This window comes from Salvelinus fontinalis, chromosome 12 (assembly GCF_029448725.1).
Source record: "Salvelinus fontinalis isolate EN_2023a chromosome 12, ASM2944872v1, whole genome shotgun sequence".
Lineage (NCBI taxonomy): Eukaryota > Metazoa > Chordata > Actinopteri > Salmoniformes > Salmonidae > Salvelinus > Salvelinus fontinalis.
In genome coordinates this window covers 46,542,361-46,555,062 of record NC_074676.1, presented here as the reverse complement: position 1 = coordinate 46,555,062, position 12,702 = coordinate 46,542,361, and the positions used below count along the sequence as shown (strand labels likewise).

The window sequence follows — 12,702 nt, the reverse complement described above, 5'->3', positions numbered from 1 at the left end:
CGTATTCTCAAGTAACAAAAACGTATCATATTTCACTGGCTATTTGTAGTAGCCAAATGTGAATGGAATTATTATTATTCTAGTCTTTATTCTAGAATCATTCAGTTGAATGAATGTATGTGGTTGTACTGTATGTGATTGTAAGTGTTTGACATGGGTCAAATTGAGGCTCCAAACCCCCCCACTTAACACTAGTTTTTGTCCATAGAAATCCTCACTTGCTGATGAAGATCTATAGTGGTTGAAATGAATGTAAAATACACAGTATGAACACTGCTGCCTTAAAACGCTTTCATTCAAATCAAATCAAATGTTATTTGTCACATACACATGGTTAGCAGATGTTAATGCGAGTGTAGCGAAATGCTTGTGCTTCTAGTTCCGACAATGCGGTAATAACCAACGAGTAATCTAACCTAACAATTCCACAAGTACTACCGTATACACACAAGTGTAAAGGGATAAAGAATATGTACATAAAGTAATGTAGGGTATGTAAACATAAAAGTGGCATAGTTTAAAGTGGCTAGTGATACATGTATTACATAAAGATGGCAAGATGCAGTAGATGATATAGAGTACAGTATATACATATGAGATGAGTAATGTAGGGTATGTAAACATTATATTAAGTGGCATTGTTTAAAGTGGCTAGTGATACATTTTTACATCTATTTCCATCATTAAAGTGAGCTGCAGTTGAGTCAGTATGTTGGCAGCAGCCACTGAATGTTAGTGGTGGCTGTTTAACAGTCTGATGGCCTTGAGATAGAAGCTGTTTTTCAGTCTCTCAGTCCCTGCTTTGATGCACCTGTACTGACCTCGCCTTCTGGATGATAGCGGGGTGAACAGGCAGTGGCTCGGGTGGTTGTTGTCCTTGATGATCTTTATGGCCTTCCTGTGACATCGGGTGGTGTAGGTGTCCTGGAGGGCAGGTAGTTTGCCCCCGGTGATGCGGATTAAGATGTGGATTATAATTGCTTATATAAATGAGTCTGTGCAGTGTCAAAATAATACATCTGTTACATAAGAGGGGAAAACGCTATTTTGTGAGAAAGAAAATACCACAAAAGACATGAAATAATGGCATTATGGGAAAATAATACATACTGTATTTCACATAGAGTATTTGACAAACTCTTTATTTATGTTACAAAGCTGACAACTCCTGTAACGGTGTGTTAGCACAGCATGTGTCATCATTCCCCTGCAGTGTGTGGATTTACACAGCAACATAGCAGACAACTTAAATAGTTTATTTTTATTTCACTAGACAAGTCAGTTAAGAACAAATTCTTATTTACAATGATGGCCAAACCCGGACGACGCTGGGCCAATTATGCGGCACCCTATGGGACTCCCAATCACTTGGAGTGGGAAGGATACAAAATCCAATATCACACACTTCTTCCTTGGTATTCGGAGAACTGTCAGATAGCTGTGAGAGCTATGAGTGGATCGTGGACCCATGCATAAATGATAACTTTGCTGTAACTCAGTGGGGCAAGTAGAACATCCGGGTTAGTGTATGTGCATTATCTTGTCAGTTGATTGTCTTTGTCTCAAAGCCTTTCCATTTCTGGGGTAATGAAGAAGCTTCTGATCTCAAACTTCTTGATAGGTAAGAAACACTTGGTTAGTGTATGTGTCTTAACCAATGGGTTGTCAGGTGAAAGTTGAAGATGCTTCTTGGAGGTGATCTAATGATGTCATTGGATTGCTGTCATTGAGTTGCTCACTGGACAAGACAATTATTCACTGAAAATTAAATCTGTCTTTCATTTCACTTATGTTGATATTTGATTGGCTATTTGCTGTCTTTTGAAAATACAAAAATAAATATAACTGTTTTATGAAGCACTTGTAGACATTCATCGTTTTCAAAATCATATTTTCAGCAGAACAGATACATACTTTTACAATATGACATCAAATAAAATAAAAATCAAGTAAGTGATATGTAAATGATTGGCAGAAGGCTCCAACCACCCAAGTCATAGACTGTTCACTCTGCTACCACACGGCAAGCGATACGGGAGCACCAAGTCTGGGACAAAAGGCTCCTTAACAGCTTCTACCCCCAAGCCATAAGACTGTTTAACGTTAATTAAATGGCTACCTGCACTATTTGCATTGAACCCCTTTGTTATTGATGTATTTTTCTAATTGTTTTCCACCGACTCTCTTGAATTGGCTCGATGCACACTCACTACACTCTACCCACACATTCACTGTGACACTGACCGACTTTCACACTAGCTGCTGCTACTGTGTTTATTATCTATCCTGATTGCCTAGTCACTTTTACCCTTACCTACATGTACATACTGTATTACCTCAACTACCTCGCACCCATGCACATTGACTCGGTACTGGTACTCCTTGTATATAGCCTTGTTATTGTGTTACTATTTAGAAAATATCTTCTTACTTTTTAACTCTTCATTGTTGGGAATGGGCTCGTAATAAAGTATCTCACAGTAAAGTCTACACCTGTTGTTTTCGGCGTATGTGACCAATACGATTCAATTTTGATTTGAACAAATGAATGCTCTTGTTGTTTTAATGAGGAATTTAATGAAATAATTTGCTTTTCCTTGAAGATTTGAATGGGCTGGAAAAGCCTTTCGTGATGGCTCTACACAATCTGGTGAAAAGGGAGGGTTTGCGACTCTTCTCTTGGGAAGGACGAGGGAAGGACGATGCAATATCATAATTTCCCTCTGGAGCAAAGAAGCCATGAGAATTTGTCATCGACTCTGCAAAGAAAGACCATCCAGTATGTCATCAATTTACATTTTTAGTCATTTAGCAGACACTCTTATACAGAGCGACTTACAGAAGCAATTAGGATTATGTGCCTTGCTCAAGAGCACATTGACAGATTTTGCACAGTGAGCTCAGGGATTCTGAACCAGCAACCTATCGGTTACTGGCCCAACCTCTTAACCCACTAGGCTACCACCCAGCCCGCAGTACAGTATGTCATAGGTAACAACTCAGAGGAGAGTACAATGTCTTTCCAAATGAATTAGTGGAACGGTAAAGTAATAATATCTTAGTCTTGACTGAGCAGCAGCCTAAACAACAGCAGGGCTTACCTGTAAAGTACACAGTAGGGGAAGTGTTCTGAGGCTGGTACTCCAGAGACTCTTGAGGACAGAGGTTCTTACTAACTTTCTTGGAACCCTGGTTGGTGGGAAAAGGCACAGTAAAACAAACTGGAAAATGTTCGATATCTTAAAGTACAGCATATCAATTGCAAAGAAGCAGTGCAATGCCATGACCCAAAGAATCACATATCTCATAAAGGTCAACAGCAGTGTTATTCATGAAAGATGTATGTGTACTATACCTTTGTGTTAAAGGTGAGGACCTGCTCTCCAGTACTGCTGGTGGTATCCCTTGCCAAATCAAACACGCCTTCTACAATGTCACTGGTGGCCACGCTGGTAGTGGACTCAAAATAACATTTAGCAGTGGCTTTGGTGATCATTTGAAGAATGACCATACAAGTAGAAGTCTTTGGATCGTTCTGGACTGAAACATCAAAGTTTATATTTTCATACTCATCTGACCACTGTTTTAGGAAGCCCTTCACTGTCTCTTCAGCAAATATCTGGAGAAGATGGGAGGAGAGCTTCTTGGATATGGCACATTGTTCCTTTCCCCATTTCAGCCTTGAAAGAATGGAGTCTGAAACACTTTTGGCTGCTTCCAATGTTAAGACATGTGGAGTGCTGTGGCTGTCCTGAATGGCTATCACTTTATCCACCAATTCATGACTGAAAATGTGGATGGTCCAAGTGGAAATTATTTTTCTCAATTTCCTAACAGCAGAACGGAGGTCGTCAAGATGAGAAGCACCCTGTCCATTTTCTTGTGTGTTCTCAACACTTTCCACCATAATGTTCACTACCACCCCAGCAGCTTGCCTAACTTTGTCAACAAAGGTTAGAGGAAGTAAGTCCTCTGTGTGAATGAAGTCCTCAATGATTGTGTTTCTTACAATGGGAAAGTCAATCTGAGCAGGAAACTCAGTGGGTATGGGAGTCCCGGGTAAAGCAAAGTGCCATTGCGACTGCCTTAATTTTGAAGTAGGTGTTGGAGAGATGGAGGAGCGTGAAGAAGAGGACTTTCTTGTCTTTTGGCTGGCAGCACTCCTACAACGGATCATACCAATATCCTCCAGCATGGATCCTGAGAGCTCAGTGGTTTTAGGTAGTAATTTATGCGGAATGTCCACACAGGCATCTTTTCCACCAGATGTAACACTGCTCTGGTTGACCTCAAGATGGCCGAGATTAGCTCTCAGTGATGCAGAACTGCTTTGATATGGAAACATTTTGATTGAATCAAGAGTTGTGTCTGATCTTTGAAGATCTTTTCTGATAATCTCCTTAATCTTACTTTGCAGACTGTGGTAGATGTTACGAGCAACAGACCAGATCCTTTTCTCAGAAACCTGTCCAGTGGTGAGCAGGGAGGTTCCAGATACCATGTCAGATGAATGGGTGGTCTGGGTGAGCTCCTGCTGGTCTTTCACCATGGTTTGTATAATATCAGTAGATGTGGTGGATGTAGATACAGACTGGAGGTACTTATCTGTTGTACCTTCCTCCACAATGTTAAATGATCTAGAGAGGACCTCACTCACTCCTTTCTCAGCTTTGGTTTGGAACTCATGACTAGAGAGTTTCTGGAGGCTCTTTGTTGAAAGACTATGGGAAGATGCAATGCCTTTGGAGGCAGCCGTGCTGCAATCTAGACTTACTGGAGAGGTTCGCTCAGGAGAATCTTGGAGACGTTCAAACATGTCTTCACATGGTGTTGGGGACCTTGACCAGGAGATGTTATTCAGCTGAGACAGAACACCACCTACCAACACGTTGACCTCAAGGGACATATCAGATATTTTCTTTCCTACTGTGGAGAAGCAAGGTGCATTTGATGTCTGATCCTCGCATGAGGTCAAGATTGTTGAAATGACCTCTTTGGTACTATTGGTCAGTAGAGCCTCGTCTGTTTCAGTCCAGAGAAGTTTTGAACTCTCGCTGACACCCCTGTGTAGAGCCACTTCAAGGTTCAAACTGGGCAAGTGAGGCACACTCTTACTAGCTTGCCTCAAGTCCTGGCTTGCCAAACAAGTGTGCTCCTTAGTCCCAAGATGTTCAGAGTCCTCTGTGGGTATATGACTGGACATCCTGCTCAGCATGTCTGACCTCCGCTGGTGAATGGTGAAGTCCTTTAATGTCTTCTTAATATTGTTATATAAACTAGTGGTAGCTGACCAGATCCTGTTCTGTAGCTTTTGTGCTTTTTCCAGGAGGTCAGGTTCTCTCTCCTCTACTTCTGCAGGTTGCGCCAAGCTCTGCAGGTCTTCCACAAATGTGTCAATGATGCCAAAGGCAGCAGAATCTGCACAAATATCCTTTGACCATGTGTACCGGTTTTTAATGGAACCAGACCTGGATGCTACAGAATAAGCAGGCTTTGCACTAGTTAAGCTACTGGTGGACTTTTCAACTAGGAACTCACTCACTGCTTGAGTGGCGTTTCTCTTGAATTCCTCACTTGAGAGTTTTTTCATGCAATTTAACAGACTGGTCAAAGAAGCTGTGGCATTACTTCTGCTGTCCTCAATTTGAGAGGGGAACTCACATACTATTGATGATGAGGCCCTGGAATGGGAGATATCCCCAAGCTGAGCCAGAACACATTCTACAAATTGTTGTCTCTCAATAGAGAAGTCTGATCCTTTTTCTCCAACAGTGTACAGGGGGTCCTCTTTTGACATCTCAGTGTTGTACAAGACCAGAAGCTCTGAGATGACTTCTTTAGTGCAAGTTGTCAGAAGGAGCTTGCTTTCTTCTGAGTCAGTTTGTGCCCAAAGAAGTTTTGAGCTCTCACTTAGGCCTCTTTGTAAAGTAACTTCACCAGTGGACTGTGGCAACTGAGGCTCACTCTTACTGGGCCTATATTTCATGTCTAAGCAAGGAAGTGGAACTGTCTCCTTAAACTCAGCATTGGTGATGTTGTCATCAGATGTGACAATGCTCTTTAAGGCACATCGCTGAAGCTTGCCGAAATAATCTTTCAAGTTGTTTTGGATGCTGTGGTAGATATGAGCAGCAGCAGACCAGGCACTCTTCTGTTGCAGACTCTCTTCAGATTCAGCCAAGGACTTCATATCTGACACGAAAGTCTTAACAACTACTGACGCTGCTGAGCCCACTGGGTGAATTGACTCTGTCTTTACAATGCCAGACAATGTTTGACCTGATACAGCACCTGTTATCTCAGACTGAACGACTGAACTAGGAAAGCTCAAACTACTGACTTTTTTGGCAAGAACTCCACTCACTACTTGCATTGCTGATGTTAGAAACAGCCGGCTGGAGAGTTTTTGGATGCTCTTAGATGTGAGCGTGCAGGAGGAACCAGATTCACCAATATTGTAGCTGCTCTCGTATTTCCTTATCAGGGCATCAAGATCGTCAATGAAGCCAACATGCGATGCCAAAAACGTGATCTTGTCCTTCAGAACTTCCAGCAAACTCTGTTCGTTCTCGTCAACAAAAGCCACCTTTGTGTCAGAGATGGTGGTCATGACTTGCCTTGTTAGACTCTTGCTCTCTTGGTCAACTTTTTCAAGTTTAGCAGCCAGCTCTCTCACCATGCTTTCAGTCACCTTGGTCTCCGAGTCTTCCCTTCTTCCAGATGTCACTAGAGAGGTTTGACTTGCGGAGGCACTCTTAACGACCAGTGATACGGCCGACTTGACATCTTTAGCCAACTCTGCCATTACAGCAGAGATTAGCATCATAGAGCCTGCACTTCCAGATGGAGAATCGGACATGCATGCAAGTTTGGAGAGAGAACCTTGCAGGCTGTCCTGCACACAGGTGACGAGGGTGTCCTCTGAGAGACCTAAAAGGACATGTAGCAACTCAGAGTTGGTTGTTTTCTTCTGCACCTCAGACAGAGAGGTTTGAGGCCTTGAACAAAAAACAGATATCATCAAAGTCAAACAAATAATATGTAAGGCTGTGATGTCAGCCTAACTGCTTCATTTCTAAAGCCCAATCAAATGTTTTTTGTAAAAGTAATTTGTATTGAAACTGGCCTGTAGATATCTATCTATCCTGGCAATATCTATCCTCTGCAAAATCCAAATTGCTATAAACTTCAAATACTGTAACTTCTAATAACTTCAAGGACAATCGTAAATACAAGGCAGTTTGAAGAAATGTTAAAGGGAAATGTTTAAATGTTTCAACTTCATATTCATCATCTCCAGCACCACCCCAACATCAGCATATGTGAAAAATGGGCATTTCTATGTTTTGTAGTAAAAAAGAAAGAGGAAGATAAGTGTTTTCTATGACATCATCAACCAATAGGTAGGTAGGCTATGCCTACTCATAATTGGTTAAAATCACACGATGCACACTGATGATGTCATTAGAATCTAGAGCTGAGCATTTAACCAACATTTTTGTTATTTTTCGGTTTTTAAACAAATAATTGACCGACGTCGGCTCAATTATTTGAATTCCATATATTTAATTTTTTTTCTTCTGTGAGCTCGATGCTCAGTTTCTGTAGAGATAAATCAGATCAAGCACGAACTATGCAATGTAGTAGGGAGTTGTAGTTTCCAACAGGCCAATATTCTACGTAGTTTAGAACAGAAAATATGGTCATTCATTCCCATAATCCATTGCACGCCCGCTTATTTGTCCACTCTGTGTGGAGCAGATACGGAGACCTCATTGACTGAGACGGAGAGACGAAAGAATGCATGAGAGCGATAAAAAGCAGTTGCTTTGCGAGGTTTCTCTACCTGGAAATACATGATCTAAGTGATTGATAGTTGGTATTCAGTAGTCATAAAAGTATGCCTTATTTACTTAGAAGAACTACTAAAATAGTGATTTTGTCAGACAGCATAGGCAGCAGCTCTATAGAGATAAGTTGATGACTTGGAATGAAATAATAAAGTCATCAAATAAATATTTTATATGAGAAAGGAAATGATGGTTAATAAGTGATAAGCAGTAATGGGCAGACACTACCCAAATGGGACTTTTATCAATAGTTTTATTCTGTGTTGTTACAGCATTCAACCCACATAATCCATAGTGCATTCAATATCTACAAAAATTATTGACATCGAAAACCGTGATTATTTTTTAAATATTTGAATCGAAACCAAATCAACCTCAAAAAGCACTAATCTCTCAGCACTATTGGAAACAGTTACGTTCCTTTATCTTTTTTTACTACAAAGCAGGGAAATGTGTAATTTTCACATATGGTGATGCTGGAGATGAATATGAAGTTGTTAAATTTCCCTTTAAGAACATACCTCATGGCCCCCTTGGGCAGGTAGCTTCCACTGCCCAGACTGCCCATCTCCTTAGTCAGGTAAAACTCCTTGAACTTATGTTGTTGTGATTCCTGCTCTTCTTCCTCTTTTTGCTCCATACAGTTGGAGGAAGGGTAGGGAGTCGGGATGCGAAAGCTATTGTAAGACTTTCGTCTGCCTGGCCTCTTAGGTACACCAGCCTCAGTAAATCTCACACGGGACTTGGTGTTAGCCTTATCGTCTAACAGGCTGGTGAGTGACGCTGTGAGAGATCTCTGTGACAATTGAGAGGAGGCAGCATCTTGGATGCCCAGTAGTTCGTAAAGACCTGGGATGATGATCTGCATCAGCTTGTCCGATAAAAACTGGTCAATCCTCAGACACAAGCCGGCAAGCTGTTGTTTTGTCAGCTGTATTCCATAAACAGAAGAAGTGTTTTAAAATGTTGCATAGTGCATCTTTCAAAAGCTTATGAACAAGGTTAAACATTAGGCAGAGTTTTCATGGTAATCTGATTAAATTGTCAGTAACATGATCTTACCGGGTCAAATATGCCCTCACGAATCCCCCTCCATTGCCTGAAAACAATATTGTTAGAAATGTTGTCATATCAGGAGGCCTTAGAAATGTCGTCATATCAGGAGGCCTTAGAAATGTCGTCATATCAGGAGGCCTTAGAAATGTTGTCATATCAGGAGGCCTTAGAAATGTTGTCATATCAGGAGGCCTTAGAAATGTTGTCATATCAGGAGGCCTTAGAAATGTTGTCATATCAGGAGGCCTTAGAAATGTTGTCATATCAGGAGGCCTTAGAAATGTTGTCATATCAGGAGGCCTTAGAAATGTTGTCATATCAGGAGGCCTTAGAAATGTTGTCATATCAGGAGGCCTTAGAAATGTTGTCATATCAGGAGGCCTTAGAAATGTTGTCATATCAGGAGGCCTTAGAAATGTTGTCATATCAGGAGGCCTTAGAAATGTTGTCATATCAGGAGGCCTTAGAAATGTTGTCATATCAGGAGGCCTTAGAAATGTTGTCATATCAGGATGCCTTAGAAATGTTGTCATATCAGGATGTGTGGCAGAATTGTTTTTATTTAAATATTTGCCTGACGGTGAAGTTATACTTGCTTTGTGTCAGTTGTTTTGGCAAAATTGCAATGTGACAACTTTTCTAGTACTGAATTTTTTTTTCTCTCCAACTAATCAGTTTCTAATTTGATCCTATTTCCTTGAAGGAGTGATAGTACCAAAGAAAACAGAACATACTTCTCAGTTAGGTTTTGAAGGAAGTCCATAAGTGTCAGATCTTCCACACTGTTGAGCTTCCCCTCTTCTGTGGTTTCCATCACTGAGGTTGCTCTGCTCCTGGCAGAATTGCTCTGCTCCTGGTAGAAATGTAATTATATTGCAAATAATCAACCTTAATATCAAACTTAATATACAACAAATATCATACTGAATTAATGATTAACTGTTAAAGAGTGGAGGAGCATTGGCAACGTTGGACCAATTAAACAACTGCAACACAGCAGAGATGGTTGTGGTACTTCAACATTTCCAATGATAGCATCACTATAACATTTATTGAATTAATGTTGAAATATGAAATGATGGTCAACTCAAAAGGTCAACTTACCATCTCATTGACAGCTTCAGAGGGCAGGAGGTCATCCACCACACAGACAGGCAGGTCTAGAGACTGGGACAAGGCTCTATGGTCATAACCAGGAGAGAATGGAAACAACATCAGAGCAATCCCAATGGCAGAAACTAACCACTGTCTTCATGTCAAAGACTCACTTAGTAGTTAATACATGGTCACAAATAATGAGGGGTTCAAATAGATCTGCTGGGGACTTGACCCTACAAATGACTCCAAGAATGATGCCTGACCTGCCCCATAACAAGTTCTCTCTTATTAGTCTCTCTCTCTTAATCTCCACACAACAATCTAACTGGACAGAGTGTGAGTGGCCTTACCTGACTGTCTCAGTGTCAGAAACATCATAGAACAATAAGACTATGTCTCCCAGGGACGTCTCAGCTACAGCAGAGGGGGCAAAGTCCGGGATGATCTCTCAAACTGAAACAAAGTGACTGTATGTGAACTGAACCATTTCCCACTGGGCAAAAACTGGCTGATTCAACGTTGTTTCCACATCATTTCAACCCCCAAAAAGCTATGTGATGATATTTAATCAACGTAGAAAACTAATTGGATTTGCAAAAACTAATCAACTTGAAAGGCATTTAGTCTTTTCTTCACCCAACTTTTAACCTAAATCCAGTGACATGGTGAAACGTTTTGTTGATTTTACATTGAATTCACGTTAGTTAACAACCAAACTTTAAATCAAAACCAGATGTTAAACTGACGTCTGTGCCCAGTGGGTTATGTTGATGGATCCGATCAATTACCTTAGTTCTGCTGGTATCATTAGCTGCATGAAAATACATCTGTGGAGTACAAATATTAGCTGCTTTCTGAAGGACAGCCAAGCTGATAGACAACATGGAGCCTCCAGATAATTATGACATCATTGGAACACATGCACGTGTCACAAACACTTTGTCACTATAAAAAAGCAGTGTAGCAGTGCTGCCCAAGCTGGGGGGGTGGGACAATTTTATTAGGCTTTTATTCAGATTCACCAACAATGCTCTACTTGAAGTCAATGAGTAAACAAGCCTCAGCAATGTAGACACATCCCACTGGGCACACCATGTCATTTCAACGTGGAAATGTGGGTAATATTTGGTTGAGATGTTGATCAATGAGATTTTAACCTTTATTCATCCACTCAAAAAGATAATGAGAAGTTTGGGAATTAAACAATGTGTTATCACTATGGTTCAACCATCTAAAAGCACAACCAAATTCCAATGGAAAAACAATGTCTGATTTCTGGTTATCATCTAAATGTGTTATCACAGCGCTTTGAACCATTTAAAAGCACAACAAAGTTCAAATGGGAATACAATGTCAGATATTTTGTATTTATACAACAACTAAATGTGTTATCAATGTGCTTTATCTAATAGCACAACCAAATGACCTGGATTGTAGTTGAGATTACATTAAAAGAGCATGGTGCAAGTGATCAATGCTGTTTGAGATTCTGCGCAGATTATTATAGCAATTGGGAAGATTTCCACCGATCTGCGACCTTGGAATGCTATTTCTTTTGTTCTTATTTTTCACCTTTATTTAACCAGGTAGGCCAGTTGAGAACAAGTTCTCATTTACAACTGCGACCTGGCCAAGATGAAGCAAAGCAGTGCGACCAAAAACAACAACACAGAGTTACACATGTCACTACCTTGAACATGCACACTTTGTCAAAATGTGTTACTCATTTTAAGGTTGAATAAATACTGTTCCATTAGTTTGTAAGTTAGGCTGAACTTTAGGCTATCTACTGTATTACTAAAGTAACATTGAATTGTGTTTGATTGACAACGAAACCAAATATCAACATTTGAAGGAGAAGTATCTTCTGCTTGGATAGTTCCTTCTGTGCCACTGACTTAGTATGGCTTTAATTCCAGTTTGTCTAAAAAATAATAATTTACATGTTAGATTCACATCTCCATCTCAACCAAAAATCTAAGTTAAAGAACAGGACTAAATTAAATTAAACTTTAAATGCACTTTAAATCAAGTTTGATTTGATTTAGTCCTATTCTTTAACTTTGATTTTTGGTTGAGATGGAGACGTGAATCCAAAATGTTAATGATTAACTTGAAGATTCAATTTGAAATCAACCAAAGCTTGAGACACTAGGCCTATACTGTATGCATTGTCTATTAGTTGAACTCTGGGTTGAATTCAAACAATAGCTGTTGATGACTTTGCAAATGCTATATAGGCTTTTACAAAGTATGGTTACATCTCATTTGCTTTGTCAAACCTGCCCCTTGGAATGACTTCGATATTAACACTGAATATATTTTGTTATTAAGAGATCTCTCAATAATAATTCTCACAATAGCATATTGGTAGTAGTCAGTGACATATCAAAGCTAAGCAGGGCTGGGTGTAGTTAAAACCCTGGATGGGGTTCGATCCCGGGCTGAGGTGCTGCCCAGCCTGTTGTTTTTTTCTGAAAGTGTATATAATGTTGAAAATCTGACATTGTTACAAAGGTACAAATTCAACCTACTTTAAATTAAGATGTTTGTGTTTCCAACTTCCCAAAGTTAGTAAACATCCAGAGTTTAGAGGTTGAAAACAGCGTAGGCCTATACCCCATTTTATCCACTACCTTCCTCCCCCACACACACACACACTTTACATTTGACCAATATGTATGCAGCCCACCAGCCC

General features: G+C 40.3%; 1 long non-coding RNA gene across 1 annotated transcript; it reads right to left on the bottom strand.

The window, feature by feature from the left end:
• Positions 1-8,926: 8,926 nt before the first annotated feature.
• Positions 8,927-10,461, bottom strand: LOC129867500 (uncharacterized). Its single transcript, XR_008761625.1, has 4 exons — positions 10,355-10,461; positions 10,011-10,086; positions 9,641-9,759; positions 8,927-8,949 (listed from the first exon to the last, which is right to left on the bottom strand). It is a non-coding gene; the product is annotated as an uncharacterized LOC129867500 (long non-coding RNA).
• Positions 10,462-12,702: the final 2,241 nt, after the last annotated feature.